This window comes from Haemaphysalis longicornis, unplaced genomic scaffold (assembly GCF_048455015.1).
Source record: "Haemaphysalis longicornis isolate Haplotype H1 unplaced genomic scaffold, Haemaphysalis longicornis Haplotype H1 scaffold_9, whole genome shotgun sequence".
Classification (NCBI taxonomy): Eukaryota; Metazoa; Arthropoda; class Arachnida; order Ixodida; family Ixodidae; genus Haemaphysalis; species Haemaphysalis longicornis.
Genome location: NW_027526460.1, coordinates 36,117,856 through 36,134,497, shown reverse-complemented (window position 1 = coordinate 36,134,497; position 16,642 = coordinate 36,117,856). Strand labels below are relative to the sequence as shown.

Sequence of the window (16,642 nt, the reverse complement as noted above, 5' to 3'; positions counted from 1 at the left end):
AAGGAGCAGATACGCGGCCAAGTTTTCTCTTCTTGCTTTTTTATCCAACCAGTTCTTTTTTCGAATTTGCCCTCGCTACTTTAAATACGGATACGGTGCCTATTCCTTATACAGTTGCGGGAAGGTCACTCAACAATTATCGGCTGCTGCGACGTTTGTCCCCGTCATACTTAAATTCAGCTAATATATGACCGATTTCATTTTGCTGTCGCGTACGTTACAATTGATATGAAGCTCCCTGGCAGCCGAAAAATAAAAGAAGCTCGCCCGTAATTAAATTCTTTATCCTCTCGGTGGTTCCCTCTTTCACGGTGCGCTCTCCTGTCCACTTGCGGAAACCCTGCAGGGAGCGAAGTCTGATTGATTCGCTTCCTTTCCTTTCCCGCTGCCACGTTGGAGGGGGCGCTTCCGCGCTTGCTGCTTCCGCCCCGGTTCCTCCTTCCTTATTTTAAATCTCACTTCCGGTTTAAGTATCGCCGGTCCCACCCTCCCCACTTTTCTCTTCAATGGCAATCTTCACTCGCAATGTCTACGTCACTAGCAAGTCCGCTGCCGAAGTGGAAAGGTTAGGAGCAACAAAAAAAGGGGGGGGGGATGATTAGTCATTCGGTAAGGTTTCAGCGCTCTCGCTTTCCCGTTTGCCGGGCAAAAGCAAAAAAGAAAAAAAAAAAGAAAATCAAGAAGAAGAGGGAATGAAAAGGCGCTGTTTATCTTAGACGGACTAGCCCCGGTCGCGACCATGCAGCCGCCGTGGGGCGATCGTACGGTCGCAATTCGGCACCGAATGTTCGTGCGAATGCTAATCAGTGACGGCGAGATCTTCCGCCGCCTTCGAAAACAATCCTGGACGTCGTCCTCCGCCGCCTTGTGCCTTGGCACGATTAATTACCCGGGGTTCTTGGGGCTTCGTTGAACGGACGGGTGGGCTCGTGTGCGTGCGTGCGTGCGTTCGTGCTGGGAGTTCCGGCGTGTGGCACCTCGTTCGTAATAGCGTGCACCCTGAAGAGGCGAGACGAAATGCGATTGTGCCTGCTGATTTCTTCGCCGTCAGTTGCGCCTTGCTTCTGCAGCTCCCCCTCGTTTTCTGTCTGCATCTCGTTTCTATGTTTTCGACTGTTTGTGTTGTTAATTGTTGTTTGTATTTCGCGTGTTTGTGAGGATTCGTGGTGTGTACCGGTCGATCTCCTGTGTTATGTATATTTTTCAACTCAAGTCATCCTTCACGCAACCGCCGTCACCGTGGCTTGCCCTACAATACGCCATCGTACTCGCTCGTGCTTTTAAATAAGCGGGATTAAGAAGTGGTTGTTTTGCTGCTTTAAAAGGTCATGAAGGTAAGATACAAACTTGTTCAATTTGATACAACCAGCCTTTGGTAACTTACCTCTATTCCAACCACGAAAGGCAATTTTTTTTAAACCGAAACAACGCTTTAATTATTGAAAACATCCAAATGTCGCGCCACACGAGGTCAGCAGTGAACTTCACTGTGAACTAATTATGACCAGAATATCAAACTTGGAGTAAAAATATAGTCATCTTAGCGGCCGATTGTAACCATTTTTTGAGGAAAATGTTCTGATAAAACAATATTTACAGCCGTTTTTCTGCTGAGCATTTGTGATAAAGTTGGCTTTGCCGCAATGCGTTTTTGCAAGCGCACAGGAAGAATGCACGGAACACGGCTGTGTGAACGTGATCGGCCGCTGGCTGTGCACGTGTGCACGTATGGCTTTGAATATGCCTTCTTTAGTAATTCATGTCGGCGGGAGAGAGAAAGAAGGAATAAGTTGTGTTTGTATTTGTGTTTTACTTTTGAGATTCGTCCGCGTTGATATTGAGCCGCGCGTGTAGACCCCTTTAATCTCTAGGCGCCTTCCTCCTCCGGCATACGCTTTCCTCTCCCAGCTCGGCGGCCTCCGTCGTAATTTCTCCGATTTCACAAACGGGCGCTTAAGCCTTCGCGTGAAAGCAATTCTGTCCACCACCGAAGACGTGCTGCGAAGTTTTGTACCCACCCGCCACACTTAAAGGGACTGTGCAACACTTACGATAAACGCTTTCACTCTTTCCTTCACGTCTGGAAGCATTTTCGAAGCTATACGCCTCGAGCGCGGCCTGTAGGGGCGCCACTGAAATCCCCCTAGCGGCCCGTTTCGAAAGCAGCCGCGGGAGTCGCCGGCCCGCTCCCTACTGTCACCGTTGCTTTCGGGGCCCGTTCACGGCTGAGATTTACCGTTTGTAGGCGTTGGAAATACATATTTATGTGGAGCAGTCACTCTGTTCGCAAATGGGGTGTGTTTACGAGAGTGTAAATGTGTGTGACGCGATCTTAGTCTGGTACATTCGGTCTGTACAAGCGCCAAGTGTGCGTCACAGGTCGGCGTCGCGAAACCCGGATATGCATATGGAAATGATTGTGATTCCACTTCCCTTAAATTTACTAACAGTGTCTCAGTAAGCATAATATCCCCAGATGATCATGCCATGGCTATACACTACGATTTAAATCAGTTTTGTGCGCTTATATAACCTAGTGGAGCGCTCATACCTGACAGCACGCCAGTTATGCTTGCCAATATCATACCTCAGATATTGATCACTAGCCTAAACATATATTTCACGAACATTCTACGAAATAAGTGCGATGGATAATCCAAAATTATACCCGGGATCAGCGCACGACAACAAAAAAATGCTGGGGCGTCTTGTCGTGAGCTGAGCGCCCGCAAACATTCATATATGTTACATACATCCTCCGCAAGCAGGCCGGAGAAGGGCTTCTACAGTAATGCCCGTTCACGACTAAACGTTTCTTCGAAGCATAGTCACATGACGCAGGAAGCCTGAAGCATCTAGCACTAACGGAAATCAGAAGGCCTTATCAAATATCCCACTCTTCTAACGACACCTTTTATCAGTTTTGAACTTGTATACCTAAAAAAATGCGTTCGCCGAGGGATCAGCTGTTAGTTGAAGTCTAAAAACTAGAGTTACGTGAACGAGTAGCCTGTGTGTGTGATTACTAAAACGTTATTTCCTTGATTTCGCACCGCAATCGTACACAACGATACGTAAGCGTCCCCCTCCTCCCCCCCCCTCCAAATGTGTCGCGAAATATCAGTGCATTTCGCACAGTAGTTGGTCTCGTAAGTACTACCCGGCTTAAGTTTATACGAACGTCTTTAGCATTTCAGAAGCTGCACTGAGTTTTTTTTTTCATTTCTGTACGAGCTATTTTCTTTCTTCCGGACTTGCAGACCATTAATTTTTCAGTGGTTTAATTCACTTTTCTTGGTTCTTGCTATAAGGCATGAGTGCACATCTTTCACGACGCAGAACCTTGGAATATACTTCACATTTTCGCGTGGCTTATATTCTTATAAAAAGCAGAAGTTATTATCAGGTATTGGGTAATCGCATCCCCGAAATATATTTTTCTACGACGCATATATTCGTAATGAGGCCGCGGAGGCCGCATTCATTGTCCGCACTACAAAACAAAACACATTTCTCACTGTGCCAGTATCAGGCATAAAAGAAGCGACAATAAAGTCCACTTGTGCCGGACGTATTCGGAGGTGACAGTGGCGGTATGCTGCTGCAATTGGCCGACGCCCGTAACAGCGGCCGAGAAGGACGCAGAGCCGCTTTCCCGGATAGCTACTCTTGGTGTTTGAGCACCCTACCAAGACGCAGCGGCTTTTGAAGAGACCTAAACGTACTGTTTACTTACAGACGTCACCATAAAAAGTTTTTTTAGCGCTTGGAAGGGCAAAAAGAAGCGACAGAGAACCAAATCACTGCATGGGCCCCTATGGGGCGCACAGCGCTAATCCCGTCAACTCCGCGGAGAAGCGGCGGCTGACGGCGCAGCGATCGCAAAGCTCGAGGCGTATAGTCAACAATTGGCGGTGAGATGTTTGAGTGGCGCCCCCTGGATCTGACGTCAGCTTAGGGACCAGCTCCGCTGTCGTCTGCTACATTCGCCGCGCTGCTACACCCGCGCCGCGGTCGTCCGGTTCTGACTGGCAGCAGTGCCTTTGCTAGAAATCGCCCGCTTTTATGCTTTGGTGCTTTAAAAAGCGTGTTTTCAATCAGATTCTGACGGCTCTGAATAATTTCAAGCTTTGTCCCGCACAATTTTACAACACACGAGGAGAGAGAGAACGACTTTCAGAGAACATCGCTCAGACGTAACTCGCCCTCGTCCTATCTAGCGTATTTGCGAGTTTCAGCGCTCAGAGCTCCTCGATAAGTAATCAAATGCGTAGGCTTCCCTTAACTATTTCTGAGATGCTCTTATGAAGACTCAAGAGTCTAATGCTACGCATCAAGCAGCGGGTCGCACAGCAGGAAATAAAACGGGTGTTTTCTCTTTCTTTCGTTGTTGTAAGATGAACGTTTTTTTTTCTTCTGTGCCCAACGCATTCATTTTGTGCACCGTCCTAAACGTCCTAGGAGGTTTGGGGATGTTTGCGAGGCTCACAAAGTTCGTGTGAATATTCAATGCAATAAGATCTGTGCTACGGCGCAGATAACGTTGTCCACAGTACTCGAAGGCGGCTTTGTGCACCTAATTTCTATCCAACCATCGATATCGTAACGAACTCAATCTCAACCCGAAAAGTTCTGACATGATTACGGTGTTGAAAACTTGATATACTTGCTAACTAACGCAACAAATAGTATACATGCCAATTTTCAGTATAACACAATTCGAAACCAATGAATATGTCCCGGCAGCTCTTCATTATTTTCCAACCCCTTCAGTCGCAAAGAACAAGTCCTGGCCTGCTCGGGATGACGTTCGGTGAATTGAAGAATGAATCTTACTCTCTCGTCTTGGGCTGAGGAGCCTGCCCACTAACCAGCTCGATTTTACTGTTTTCTCCTCCTCCTGGTCCTCCCCCTCTTCAGTGCAGTTTTACTGTAATGCCTGTCTGAATATTGGGATGATATGGTTGTGGCAAATGTACCGAAATATCCCTCCAAATATGAAAAAAACATAGTGTTACTGTATGTTTGCCTTACAGGTAACTCGTTTTGCTCAATAAGCCTGCATACTGGTTAGAAGCCAGGTAGAAAACCAGCACGCGCCTATACACACAGCAGGTTATTTGGAAATCAACCTACATTATTTGTGCCCCATAGTGCATGTCGGCACACTTCCATGCCGTGACAACGTAAAGTGACTTGATACAATAGTTTCGAGTGTTAGGCAAGGTTGCCAAATCTGTTTTACCTTACATGCGATTAGCTGGAATCGTAATGCCTTCTGCCAAAGCCGACAGCCCCGAAGGCCTGGAATTTGTTTTGGTCTTCCATTTTCGCTGTTGTCGGTTGTCAGCCTGCGGCTGTTACCTTTGTTCGAAAGACTGCTGAACACAGAGGCTGACGCCTAGCTCCGACTCTTCGCGCTCCGCACAGGACCAGCTTCGCAGCAATGCATAGGCGACGCCGGCAATGTTTTTTTCCGGAGCGGTATCAAAAACTATACTTAAAATCACGAGCTAGTTTACGCTATTTTAAGTCTTTTCTTACGAAAAAAAGTTGCGCATTCGCGAGATCTGCTGCGGACAAGCACAAAATCTCAACCGCGCGCAAAGAAACAGCATAGAGAGCGAGCCCGAGTGAAGCAGACGACAAATGCGAGAATCCCTAAGCCGACGTCACGGAGGCGCGCTCCGCAGCGCCGCCCGTGGTCGCGCTCACCGCCAATAGCACGGAGTGACACTGCGTGATTTGCTCAACGCAGCAGAACTATTTCCCTTCCGTTACTCCTTTGCTTTGTGTTTTTTTTTTTCCAAAGCGGCTATCGAATGCGTTTATTGCAGCCGATAGCCGCTACATTGCCGTAAGGTCGTAATTCGATCGCTCCAAGAACGCCAAGACTCGGGAAAGGAGGAGGAAGTAACTTTATTGTGCCCAGAGGAAAGGCCTAGTCGGGAAAGAGAAAAAATATTTTGAGCAGGTTCTCAAGCTATTTGATAGGCATATAGCAGTAATTTTTGGCTGAAGTAGTTTGTGACCCCCTATTCTAAGCACTGGATGTGTTTGTTGAGTGCGTTCTGAAAGCATTTAAAATTTGGGAAAAAAGTTGACAAAGGTGTTGCGGAGTTTTTTTAAGCGGGATTTTTGAAAGTGCATGCGCGGTCAGAAGGTTTAGGGACAGTCGAATAAGTTACTGGTTGGCTGTACCGAATGCTTCGTATACTCCGCGCGTTGCTTCGCTTCCAACAACGAATTCGTCCAATAGCAGCGCTGCGCAAACGAATTGCATCTTCGTGCCTTTTTCACCGAACATTATTTGCTATTAAATTGTTTCAGCCGATTAGTTATACCAGTAGTTAACTGTAAATGCAAAACTATAAAGGATGATTTGAAGCCTTCCTGCTGCGCACGTATGGTTATTTTAATCACGTTTTTCTCATTCTGTGAACCCACGCCAGTTTTATCACCCCCCCCCCCCCCCCCCCCCCCGGTTTTTAATCCTCCTCCTTGTCGAGCCCTGCATCCTCCAGGGACCCATTTTATTTGCGCGCTGTTTTGATGTTTTCCGCGTACCTTTTTTGTTGTAGCGTGTCTCGAATTCCGCGCTGCGTACCCTCGCTTTCTGGTCGCATCAACCGGGAGGTGTAGAGTGGAAATCGCGGGGCTCAAATGAGAGTATCAACTGAATAAAAACAAACTAAGGGCTTGTCGGGAAAAGGGGAAAGGGCGGCAATGGCTAGCTATAGCGAGCGCGGGGGCGCAAATTTGGCGTCGTCACTAACGATGCTTGACTCCCTCCCCTCGACCGTGTACCCCTACATCGCCCCGGCATGCTGCATTTCGCCGAATACTCTTGGGTTCGAGGCTACTTTTTTTCATCTTCCGTCCTCTCCGACGTTATTTCTCTCGAGCGTGAGCGGGGCGCCGGCTCCTTAACGCGCTCTTCTTTTTCCGAACGTTGGAATGCGTAATTAATGCCCCGTTAATTACGATTTTATCGTGAACTCTCCTCTTCCCGAGTGGCCGAGGAAATACACATATATCTCTGTTCCCTGGGCCGTACGCATCCGTTGGTACCGATAGACACGGCGCGCGAATGGACGGCTGATGCCGGGGTCCCCAGATGCTTTTAGTCTTGCTTTGCCTCGACCCACTTCTTTTTAAACACTAACTTCAACGCGTGGTTTCTTTTCGTTTAAGCTTGTTTTTATCCTGCGTGTTTCTTCCTGTTGTTACTTTTGTATCTGTCCAATTTGTCTGCAACTTTCCAAAGATTGCGAGTAAGTAAGAGCGCCGCATAACTCGCAGCAGATCGATCCATATGGCTTCCGCCTTGTTGCTTTATCCCCAGCGATTAACCGCTGTTTGTTCGTGTCAAAACGTCGACGCCATTATTTGTTGGTAGTGCCGCCTTAACTCTCAGGGAGGTCAAAGCTGGTACGTTTGGAAGGCGCGAGGAGGTGGAATTCACATCCGGTACCGCGAGGTACGACAGTGAGATCTGGGTGTCCAATTGACTTCGGAAAAAGACCGTGGGTGAAAGCCAGCACCTGTTTTGTATACGGCTTTCAGCGAATATGCACTTTTTTATACCGAAAGCGTTACTTGGCAAAGTTGGCGAAAGCGCCCACTAAGAGAATTGTATTTGCCTACATCAGGAAAAGGGCCGCCTCGGCCGGTATCGAACCCGTGTTTACGGGCGTGGCAGCACATCGCAAGCCACCGTGTCGGGTCGTTCTGACCTAATTAACGACCCCCCCCCCCCCTCCACCACACACGCACACACACACACACTTTCTTTTTCTTACAGTAGCCAGGCTTGCTTCCGCGAGAACATGCATACTCACGTGTGCTGCGCAGGGTTTCCAACCCTTGAGCTTGTGTGTTGAGATTGGCCGTGTCGCCTTCGAAACCGAATGCATCAGCCCCAGTCCCCGTGGAAGCGCGGTGCCCAGAACTCTGGGCGCGTTCATTCTTGACAGTTCGCTGAACTCCGCAACATCACCGCCGGTGACAGTTCGGAGCCTGCGGGGATTCTCTGTCGTGCAGTTGCCGCGAGTTTTGCGAGGCCGCCGATTCCCCCGTCGTTTCTCCGCGGTGAACCGTGAGTCTTAACGAGGCTGTTTGAAGTTTCCTCTGCTCTTACAAGTCGAGAACTCGGAGCGGTGCAGTGCATGTATTTTCTCTAGTAATTATTTTGTATCGGTGTGGCTTGAATGGCGGCATTGCGAAGCTCGTTGCAGGCTGTTTAGAGGGCGCTGGGTTTAACGTGTACCTTGACTTACCGTCACTTACCGCTTTCTCTCTTTTAACAGCGAAGTTGTTGCTGCTGGCCGTAATATGTGCGTTGTGCGGCGTCATAAAAAAACTGGGTCATACTTACTCCCGCCGTCTATAGCGCACGTGAGCACGCGCTTTACGGGGAGCGCCCGGCGTCGTCCAGGCTTGCGCGTGGCGCTCGCTGAAAAAATACCAAGAAAACAGGTCACGTGCGTCCGTCCCTCACGGGAGGAGCACAGACAGTTCGCGCTACAGTTCGCGAAGCCGGTTCGCCGGTTCTGTAGCGCGTGCTGACGCGTTCCATTGTGGGAGAAATGGGAAAGCTTGCGGACGAAATGATCCGGGCCCGCCAGTCATGCATGGGGAAGACGACAATATGGGTGGGTATGACGATGACCGCTACAGTGAAAAGCGACGACGGAACATGTAAATTTCAAACATAATGCTATAGGCGTGGTGGTGTGTCCTTCAGTGCTTTCACAGAAAGAAATCCTCCAGCTCCGCTATGGTTCAAGCCTTGCGCGACAATTAGTGCAAGCTTCGACATTTTCTTTTTGTTTTGTCTTGAATATTTTGTTAGGCGCGACGTAAGCTACGCTATCGGCGGCTGACGGGCTCAAAGAAGTATACGTTTGAGCGGTTAGAATTCTATATTGAGTCGTAGCAGCTCTATATGTCGCTATTAAGGTCTCTATGTTGGCGCTCTCGTTGTAAGGTACACATAATCGCATACAAAATCGGAGCATGCGCCGGGAAAGAGAAACAACAGCGCTGGACGAGGGGTAACGAGCGACGGACTGAAGAACGTCGTGGACGCGCGTACTAGAGCTCAGAGCTTCAATCCACATCGCTATGTATGACGAAGCACCAGGCCCTTGGAGCGAGCGGGGAAGACCGAGAAAGTACGCCACGGCGGAAGAGGCTACGTCAACAGAAAGTTCAACAAAGTTCAACAGCAGACCAGTAGAAGGTCCAACTATGCTTCCGCCTTCATGGTGATAGAAAGCTCTGAACATCCCCCGTAATTTTTTTTTTCAACGAGAACAACGCAACGTGATCGCATGCAAAGGGCTCAACTTCAACTGTACGTGTGCCCTCGTCCCTTCGTTGTGCAAACAAAGAAAAAACGCTCGCAGTGTCGATTTGATCTCCGTCAATATTCCCACTTCGTGCCACCGCTGAATAATCGTTTGTGTAATTATCGCGCTCTGGACCATTTGTAGCGAACATCCGCGAAAACCGCCCATACTCGCACAGCGCTCGTAGAGCGTGAAGTCGACGACAGAAATGTAAAAAAAAATTAAAATACAAACGGGTAGAGCAAGCAGTTCGAGCTTGTTCAGGGCCACAACGAACGCTGCTGACACGAGGAGAGGCGGGGTAGCGGGGCGTGTTAGAGCATTCGTTTGCTCCTAAAACGAGCGGCGAAGAGCCGTATGCTTTTCCCATCTTCCGAGGCCTTAACGAGATGTTGAGGGAAACATTTCGGCGCGACAATAGCGCGCTTCCAGCGACGTTGGCAAAAGCAGCAAAGCCGAGGTCACGTCGCCACCTAAAAGGAAGCCTGATGGGCTGAAACAACAACGCGACGGGACCGCGTTAATTGGAGCCGCAGTGCGGCCATAACGGCGGCCTAAAAGCGAAATTTGCGTGCCCGCAGTTTTGGAAAAGAAAAATGTGCCGCTCCCAAGCCGCTGCGCTGCTGTTCGCCGCTTCTGCTGCTGTTAAACCGAAGCTCGCTCGCTCGCTCCCAGCTCGGTGTGAAAAGGGCGTCGAAAAATGATCGCGCATAATAGCCCGGAAAGTTGAGGCTTTGCCCTATCGCCGTTCTTCTTCGGCCTGCGCGATTTTTCTTGCCCTTTCCCCTTTTTGCGCTAAACGTGGTCGGTTTCGAGAGCGCCTCTTTTCCAAGGCTTAATCGGGAATAAAAGGGGGCCATTCGCCAACGCTGGGCGGGGAATTAGAACGGGGAGACTGAAGTGAGTAAGAAGAAGAACTAATTGGCCGTTTTTTCCGCTTTCCGGATGGTGCGGGGGCGACAATTGGAACGCTTCGGCGTGGATGCGCGCGAGTTATGGCTTTCTGACTCGCGTTCGCAGCTCTCTCTCTCTCCTCATCCGCGCGGCGACTTGATTCGAATGCGTGGTCCTCCTTGCATGCTTGGTCGGGACGACGCGGATGCGTTTTCTGCGAAGCGTGCGGTTCCCTAGTCTGTGTAGCGCGCCCGTCTTCCGACTTGGTGAGATCGATTCGCCCCCGGGAAAGCTGGGTTTGTTGTTTGGCATGTTGTTCGAGGGGGAGTGGGGGACGTTAGGTGGTGGTAGGCGACGGACGACTGCATTGCTGCGCCGTTTTGGAGACGGCAGGGGTCAAAGGGGTGGTGCGGAATGAATTTAGAGCGTCCCCGTGCGTAGCCGAGTGTGTTCCCGAGGCGCTTCGACTCTCCGCTAAACACTGGTTTTGATGCGCGCGAGTTTGGGTCGCAGCCCCGTTCCGATGACGGTACGAAGACTAATGGGATCTCGCCGGCTTGACTTTCCTCGCTGGGAGTGGCGTGCGAATTGCACCCCTGCTATCGAGCATGCCTGTTCCTTTTCGCAACTCCGCGAACTTTTTTTTCGCAAGTTCGAAGTATGTTGGCGGGAGGGGTATGGGTTGTGGCGTAATTTAAATCGGCTCGATTCGGATTTTTTTCCATCGTGCACTTGAAGACACGGCTGCAGTGTGGGACGTTAACGATTTTAACGAGATTCCGCGTGCACGGTTTTTTGATATAGTACTTGAGAGATGCCGCAAGCCTCCGTAGCCACGTTTTAATATAGTATGTGGCGTGTTGTGTTATTATCTCTTGTGCGCCATTCGTATTACAGCAGCATCCGTCTGAAACTTCCTGCAAGCAGTATGTGGAAATTCGAAACTTTAGTTAATTTTCTTGATTGCGTGCTTGTAGTAGGATGTCCGTAGACTTGAAATTGGCCTCTGAATTTTTGCTTTTTTTTTTGGCGTAAACATGTTCGCGAATACATTCGCATAAAGATTCTTTAATACCTTTCCCTTAGTTTCGTTAAAAGTACCTGCTCAGCGGACGTCACCATAAGCGAGCAAAGTTCCTGATGAACGAAACACGTTTTATGGACCTTTAAGTACTCTTTTTAATGCAAGTCCGCCTTGTACACCCATCGCGTTGTTGTCAGCGCATCAAGTATGAAACCGGTATGGCAAATCGGTGCCTGTTGGTTACGTTCTCTCTCTCTCTCTCTCTCTCTCTCTCTCTCTCTCTCTCTCTCTCTCTCTCTCTCTCTCTCTCTCTCTCTCTCTCTCTCTCTCTCTCTCTCTCTCTCTCTGTTTTAGAGCATAATTCGTGCGAAAGCAGTATCGTCTTTTCTTTTTCAGATATAAAATATAACTGAAGTGCATACCATGCGTGGTGCTGCGGTTCACGTAACTGGTTACACAGGCTATTACCTTGTGAAGGTTCATTAGTTTACAATGGAGCACCCGCCTCGGTGGCTCACTGGCACAGTGTGCGATCGATCGAAAGGCCATGGATGCTATCCCAGCTGCGGCAACCGTTTTCCTGGTTGTAGGGTGCAAAAAACAAAATAACGAAAGCTTCGGCGCGTAAAATCTGAATTTTTAATTTAGTGTCACACGCTACGTCGCTTATCGGTGTAACTTGCGTGTCAGAACAAGTCGAGTCATTCGATAAGCGCGAAACGTCTGTGCGTCTGTTGTTCAAAGGTGCTTGTTAGAAAAAGCCAGATTGGTTTTGTTAACATAGTGTGCTTCATATAAGGGAGGCCGCTTTTCTGATAATGGTACCCCCCCCCCCCCCCTGAACACACACAGACACACATCCTCCGCCTCCTCCGTGGAGGTGCGTGGGGTAAGGCAGGCTTCGCTGCACATCACTGCCGCCGAATTTTTAGAATGTTACCGCTGTTCTTGAGGGTAAAAGTACTCGAGCACATGTCTGCTAAGTGTGAGTCAGCTGCGTTACCGAGCACTCCACTTCTGGACATCCGGACTACGAATCATCACATCCGCAAAACGTGAGCGGGAGAGGCATTGCGTGTTGGCTACGTACTGTGATGGGTTACGGAGTGCGCGCATCGTGCAACCGTCGTTTTTTTTTTTTTTTTTTTTCTTTTTGCAGAAGCCAAGCCCACGATTGTTTGCTGTAAGCTAAGAAGCGTCCGTTGCTGCGCGGTACATTTTTTGTTGAACTTTCTCTCTTGCCAAGGGTTCTCGGCAACGGCTGCTACATTTTTCAAGCTTGATAGCCCCTCTTTTCAACGGCGAGCAAATTAACGGCAATTTTTTGTTATTACCTTTATTGGCGTTTACTAAGTCGTCGTCAAAGGGTGCATAGTGCGGGCTGGTAGCCAAAATAGCGACATATAAATTAAACTGCACTTGAAACAACAACAAAAAAAAAACGCACAAACCACTGCCACACAACACTGCCTCCGGTATTATCAGTGGCAGCCGTGTATCACACATTGCCGACAATAAAGGCGATGTACTATGTACATCACCTATGTACATTACTTTAGTACACTGCTCGATATTACTGCAGGTTGACTACACGTGTGACCTCTTTGATATCAGCGAACGTTTATGCAAGGCGTTAGGCCTTCACTTTAAAGAAAGTTCCCTTTTATGTAGGGGGGGGGGGTTGCAAACGAAGAGAATGCTGGTATAGTTGTCACTCCGTTTCCTAACCAGTTGACTGCAGTTGATAGTTTTAGTTCTGACCCGCCTTGCTGCAGCAGCGGGCTAACTCTTCCCAGGGTCCACCTCGTCCACCCTGGCTCGGGTCCGAGCGCAATTTCGCTCGTTCGGGCGCCGCCGCGCCGTTGCCGAGCAGTGATTAAATCCTCATGCTCGCTTTGGTTCTCAGCGCCCACTTGGCGCCTGACAAGTGTCCGTTCGAGCTCGCGCGCTACATGGAGTTGAAGATTAACAACGGGGCTTGAAGGGGCGGGGGACGGAGAAGTGGCCGTTGGTCAAGCCGTCGTTCTCGTTCGCGGGGGAGGCGTCCTCTTGTTCACTCATTTCGAGCGCGTGTCCGACCAGCTTGCCCCTTCCGCGAAATTAGTCTCCCAGTCCGGCTTCATTTTTCACCGCGCCCCATTAGGCCCCGCGTCGCGCGCAGTGGACAACCCCTTTGCGTTTACGGGTCGCGATTACCCTCCGTGTCTGCTGTAGCGGAGGAGGTCTGTTCAGCCTTGTATATTAAGCATCCCGTGCGCACGTTGCATGTGCATGCGTCTCGGCGCGCCATCTGCGCCATTTCAGCCTTCTTTTTTCCACGTGCAAAAGCGTCCTTAACTCCGGCTAAAGCGGGGCGTGGTGTGCGCCCTTGTCGTCGATGGGGGGGGGGTAAAATTGCTTGGGAGGCTTCGGGGTGGAGAAGGTACGCGCTAAATTAACACGTGTGGCGTCAGTTGAGCGACTTTCTACTCTTGACTGAACTTCTTACCTCGCAACGACTTCATTTTATTGTTCTAGAGTGGGGGGAATGTCCGTGTAAGGCGAAGATAGAGCTGCTTCTGCACCCTCCCTCCCCTTTTCCCCAGAGGAAGAACATCGTGAAAGGTCTCATAATTGATTGATTGATTATTGGCTGACTGACTGACTGACTGACTGACTGACTGACTGACTGACTGACTGACTGACTGACTGATTGATCGATCGATCGATCGATCGATCGATCGATCGATCGATCGATTGATTGATTGATTGATTGATTGATTGATTGATTGATTGATTGATTGATTGTAATGTTAACGCGCCGACGCAACGCAGGCGATGAGGCGCGCCGTAGTGGAGGGCTCCGGACTAATTTTGACCATCTGGGGATCTTTAGCGTTCTCCGAAATCTCGTACACACTTTGCTTTTCGCCTCCATTAGAAAACGGCCGCCGTGTCCGGGAATCGAACCCGCAACCTCGTGCTCAGCAGCACAACGCCTTAACCATTGAGCCACTACGGCGGGTAAACGTCTGATGAAGACAAATACGTTTCATCAAATATTTTTAAGCTGAATTGTTTTGACGGCATCGTATTTACGTAGCTGGTTTTTAACTGCTTGCTGAAGAGGAGTGTTTAGGAAAAGCGCAGTATCCACCGAACATTTCTATGGATACATCGTACCGGCACTTTTTTGCCTTTAAATGACAAGGAGGACGGCGTCCTGCTTGTCGCGTGCCTGAGAGATGATACATTGCGATTGTTTCCAACCTCTTTCAAATGAGCGGCTTTTCTTGCGGAAAAAAAAAAAAAATCGCAGTGTTCTCCGCTGCCTTTTACACGTGGCTCAATGGCTGGCTTTGGCTAGGTCTCAAATTGGATTAAAATCCTCCGAGTGGGCAAGAGAGCATTTCCTCTGGGACTCCACTTCCACCGCTGCGGCGGCTGCCCAAATCCTGAGCTGCGTAATGCGAGAGCAAACCCCGAGCGACGCCATCATCCCCCGTCGTTCTTACTTCTAATCTCTCAGCTTTTGGTGTTGCCGTCACCCCCTTTGTCATCATTATTTATTTTTACTCGTTTACTCGACAGCGGCGGCGGTCTAACGGTAAGGACTGCGGGTGCAGCCTAGCGATTCCCCGACCACTGAGAGGCGCCTAAATGCAAGGTGTACTTGCCGGATTATTATACCTTGGGATGATTGTCTGCCGCGAATCTCTCCGACGACGCTAGTTTTATACTGTATAGAGACCGTAGCCCGGGCGGAATCCGTGCTCCCTCGAGGCTGGATCGCGTTGGTGCACCACCGTCTCGCCACGAACTTAGCCACATTTGTTCACCGCTAACCGCCTTTGGATGTCTTTCTCGAGGATTCGGAGAGGCGCAAAAGCGGATTACGAGCCGTCCAATTTATACGACGAAGCGAGCTCACCGCATTACCCGTCGACGGTGAGCGCTCGTTTGGGAGGATGGCGTCAAGGCCGTGCACGCGGTAAGTTCGCTGCGCTGACAGTCGTGAGTGGGAGTGGAAGCGGCGCTGCCGTGCTCATGTACGTGCGGCTTCGGTAGTTGGCCGTTGGAGGCGTGGTGCCTGCTGTCTGTGTCGCCGTGCCACTATCGTATTCATAACTTTGATGATTTTGAAAGATGACTTATGATAACGACGCGATGCCAACAGCAACTAGTTTTAACGAACTTCGTTGTGCATGTCCAACGCGTCGGGCAAATGGCGATTTCGCCGTCATAGTCGCTGGTCACATATGTGAAACTATACTTTGAATCGGGAAAAGTTGTGCCACTGAGCACGACGCCGCCGCTTCCATCCCGTCCGTGGCGTTGCGCTGCTGAGCACGAGGTCGCGGATTCGATTCCCGGCCGCGGCGGCCGCTTTTCTGATGGAGGCGAAAAGGAAAAACGCCCGTGTGTGCGAGATTTCGGCGCACGTTAAAGATCCCCAGGTGGTCAAAATTAATCCGGAGCCCTCCACTACGGCGCGCCTCATCGACTGCGTTGCGTCGGCGCGTTAAACCCCACAATCAATCAAATGAAATCATCCCGTCCGTGGCGTCCTGTTTATTTATTTATTTTTTCGTTTTTGTGGACGCTATCAACTAAAACGCGTGTGTGTCGAAAATTCAGCTCACCCTGTAGATCCCTAGGTGGTCTTAACAAATCTGTAGTCTTCCACGTACGGCGCGCCTTATACCTCAGGTGCAGCTTCGGCGCATAAAGATCCCCCCCCCCCCCCTCCCTCTTTTCTGAAAAAAAAAAGAACATTTCACGTTCGTTAACGTGAAATGTTCTTGTCTGTCCCAAAAATGTTCCTGCCCAAAAAACTCGGAGACGTATCCTTTTGCTTCCACCACATGAATACTTTCATGAAACTCCAAATATATTCCACGCTTAATCTTCGCCTTTAAGCGTGGAACACGATAACGTTGTCGTACTCGGCGATGAGGAGGACTATAGTGCGCCCGGCACACTTACACGGCAGCCCACCCATCACACGTGTTTCAAGAGCGAGCGAGCGCTAAGTACGGGTGCACGGGCCGCCGCGCCCCCGTTGGAAAGTAGACGAAACGTAATATCGTGGCCGGGTCGCACCCTGGCGCTGTCGCCCTTGTGCCCCTTTGCAGCGCCCGCGAGCGGTGAGGACCTTCCGCTCCTGCTTGCACGCCGTCTTATTGGGACGGCGCCTTACGCTCCCGGAGGATTCAGTGGGCGCCGCAAGGTTGCTCCACGGGATTTTTCGCTCACGCCGATTTTTTTGCTGGCTCTGATTTTTCGCTCACGGTCAACGCCGCCGACGACGCCAGTATTTCGTTGCGACGGTGCCCTTGACGCTGCCTATTGAAGTCTGAAAAAAGAGATGGATTTGGATCGTCATATTTCT

General features: G+C 49.9%; 1 protein-coding gene across 2 annotated transcripts in view; it reads left to right on the top strand.

Moving 5' to 3' along the window:
* LOC144152709 (brefeldin A-inhibited guanine nucleotide-exchange protein 3) overlaps positions 1 to 16,642 on the top strand; it is a 104,624-nt gene that overhangs the window by 72,557 nt on the left and 15,425 nt on the right. The gene's annotated exons all lie outside the window — the stretch shown is intronic.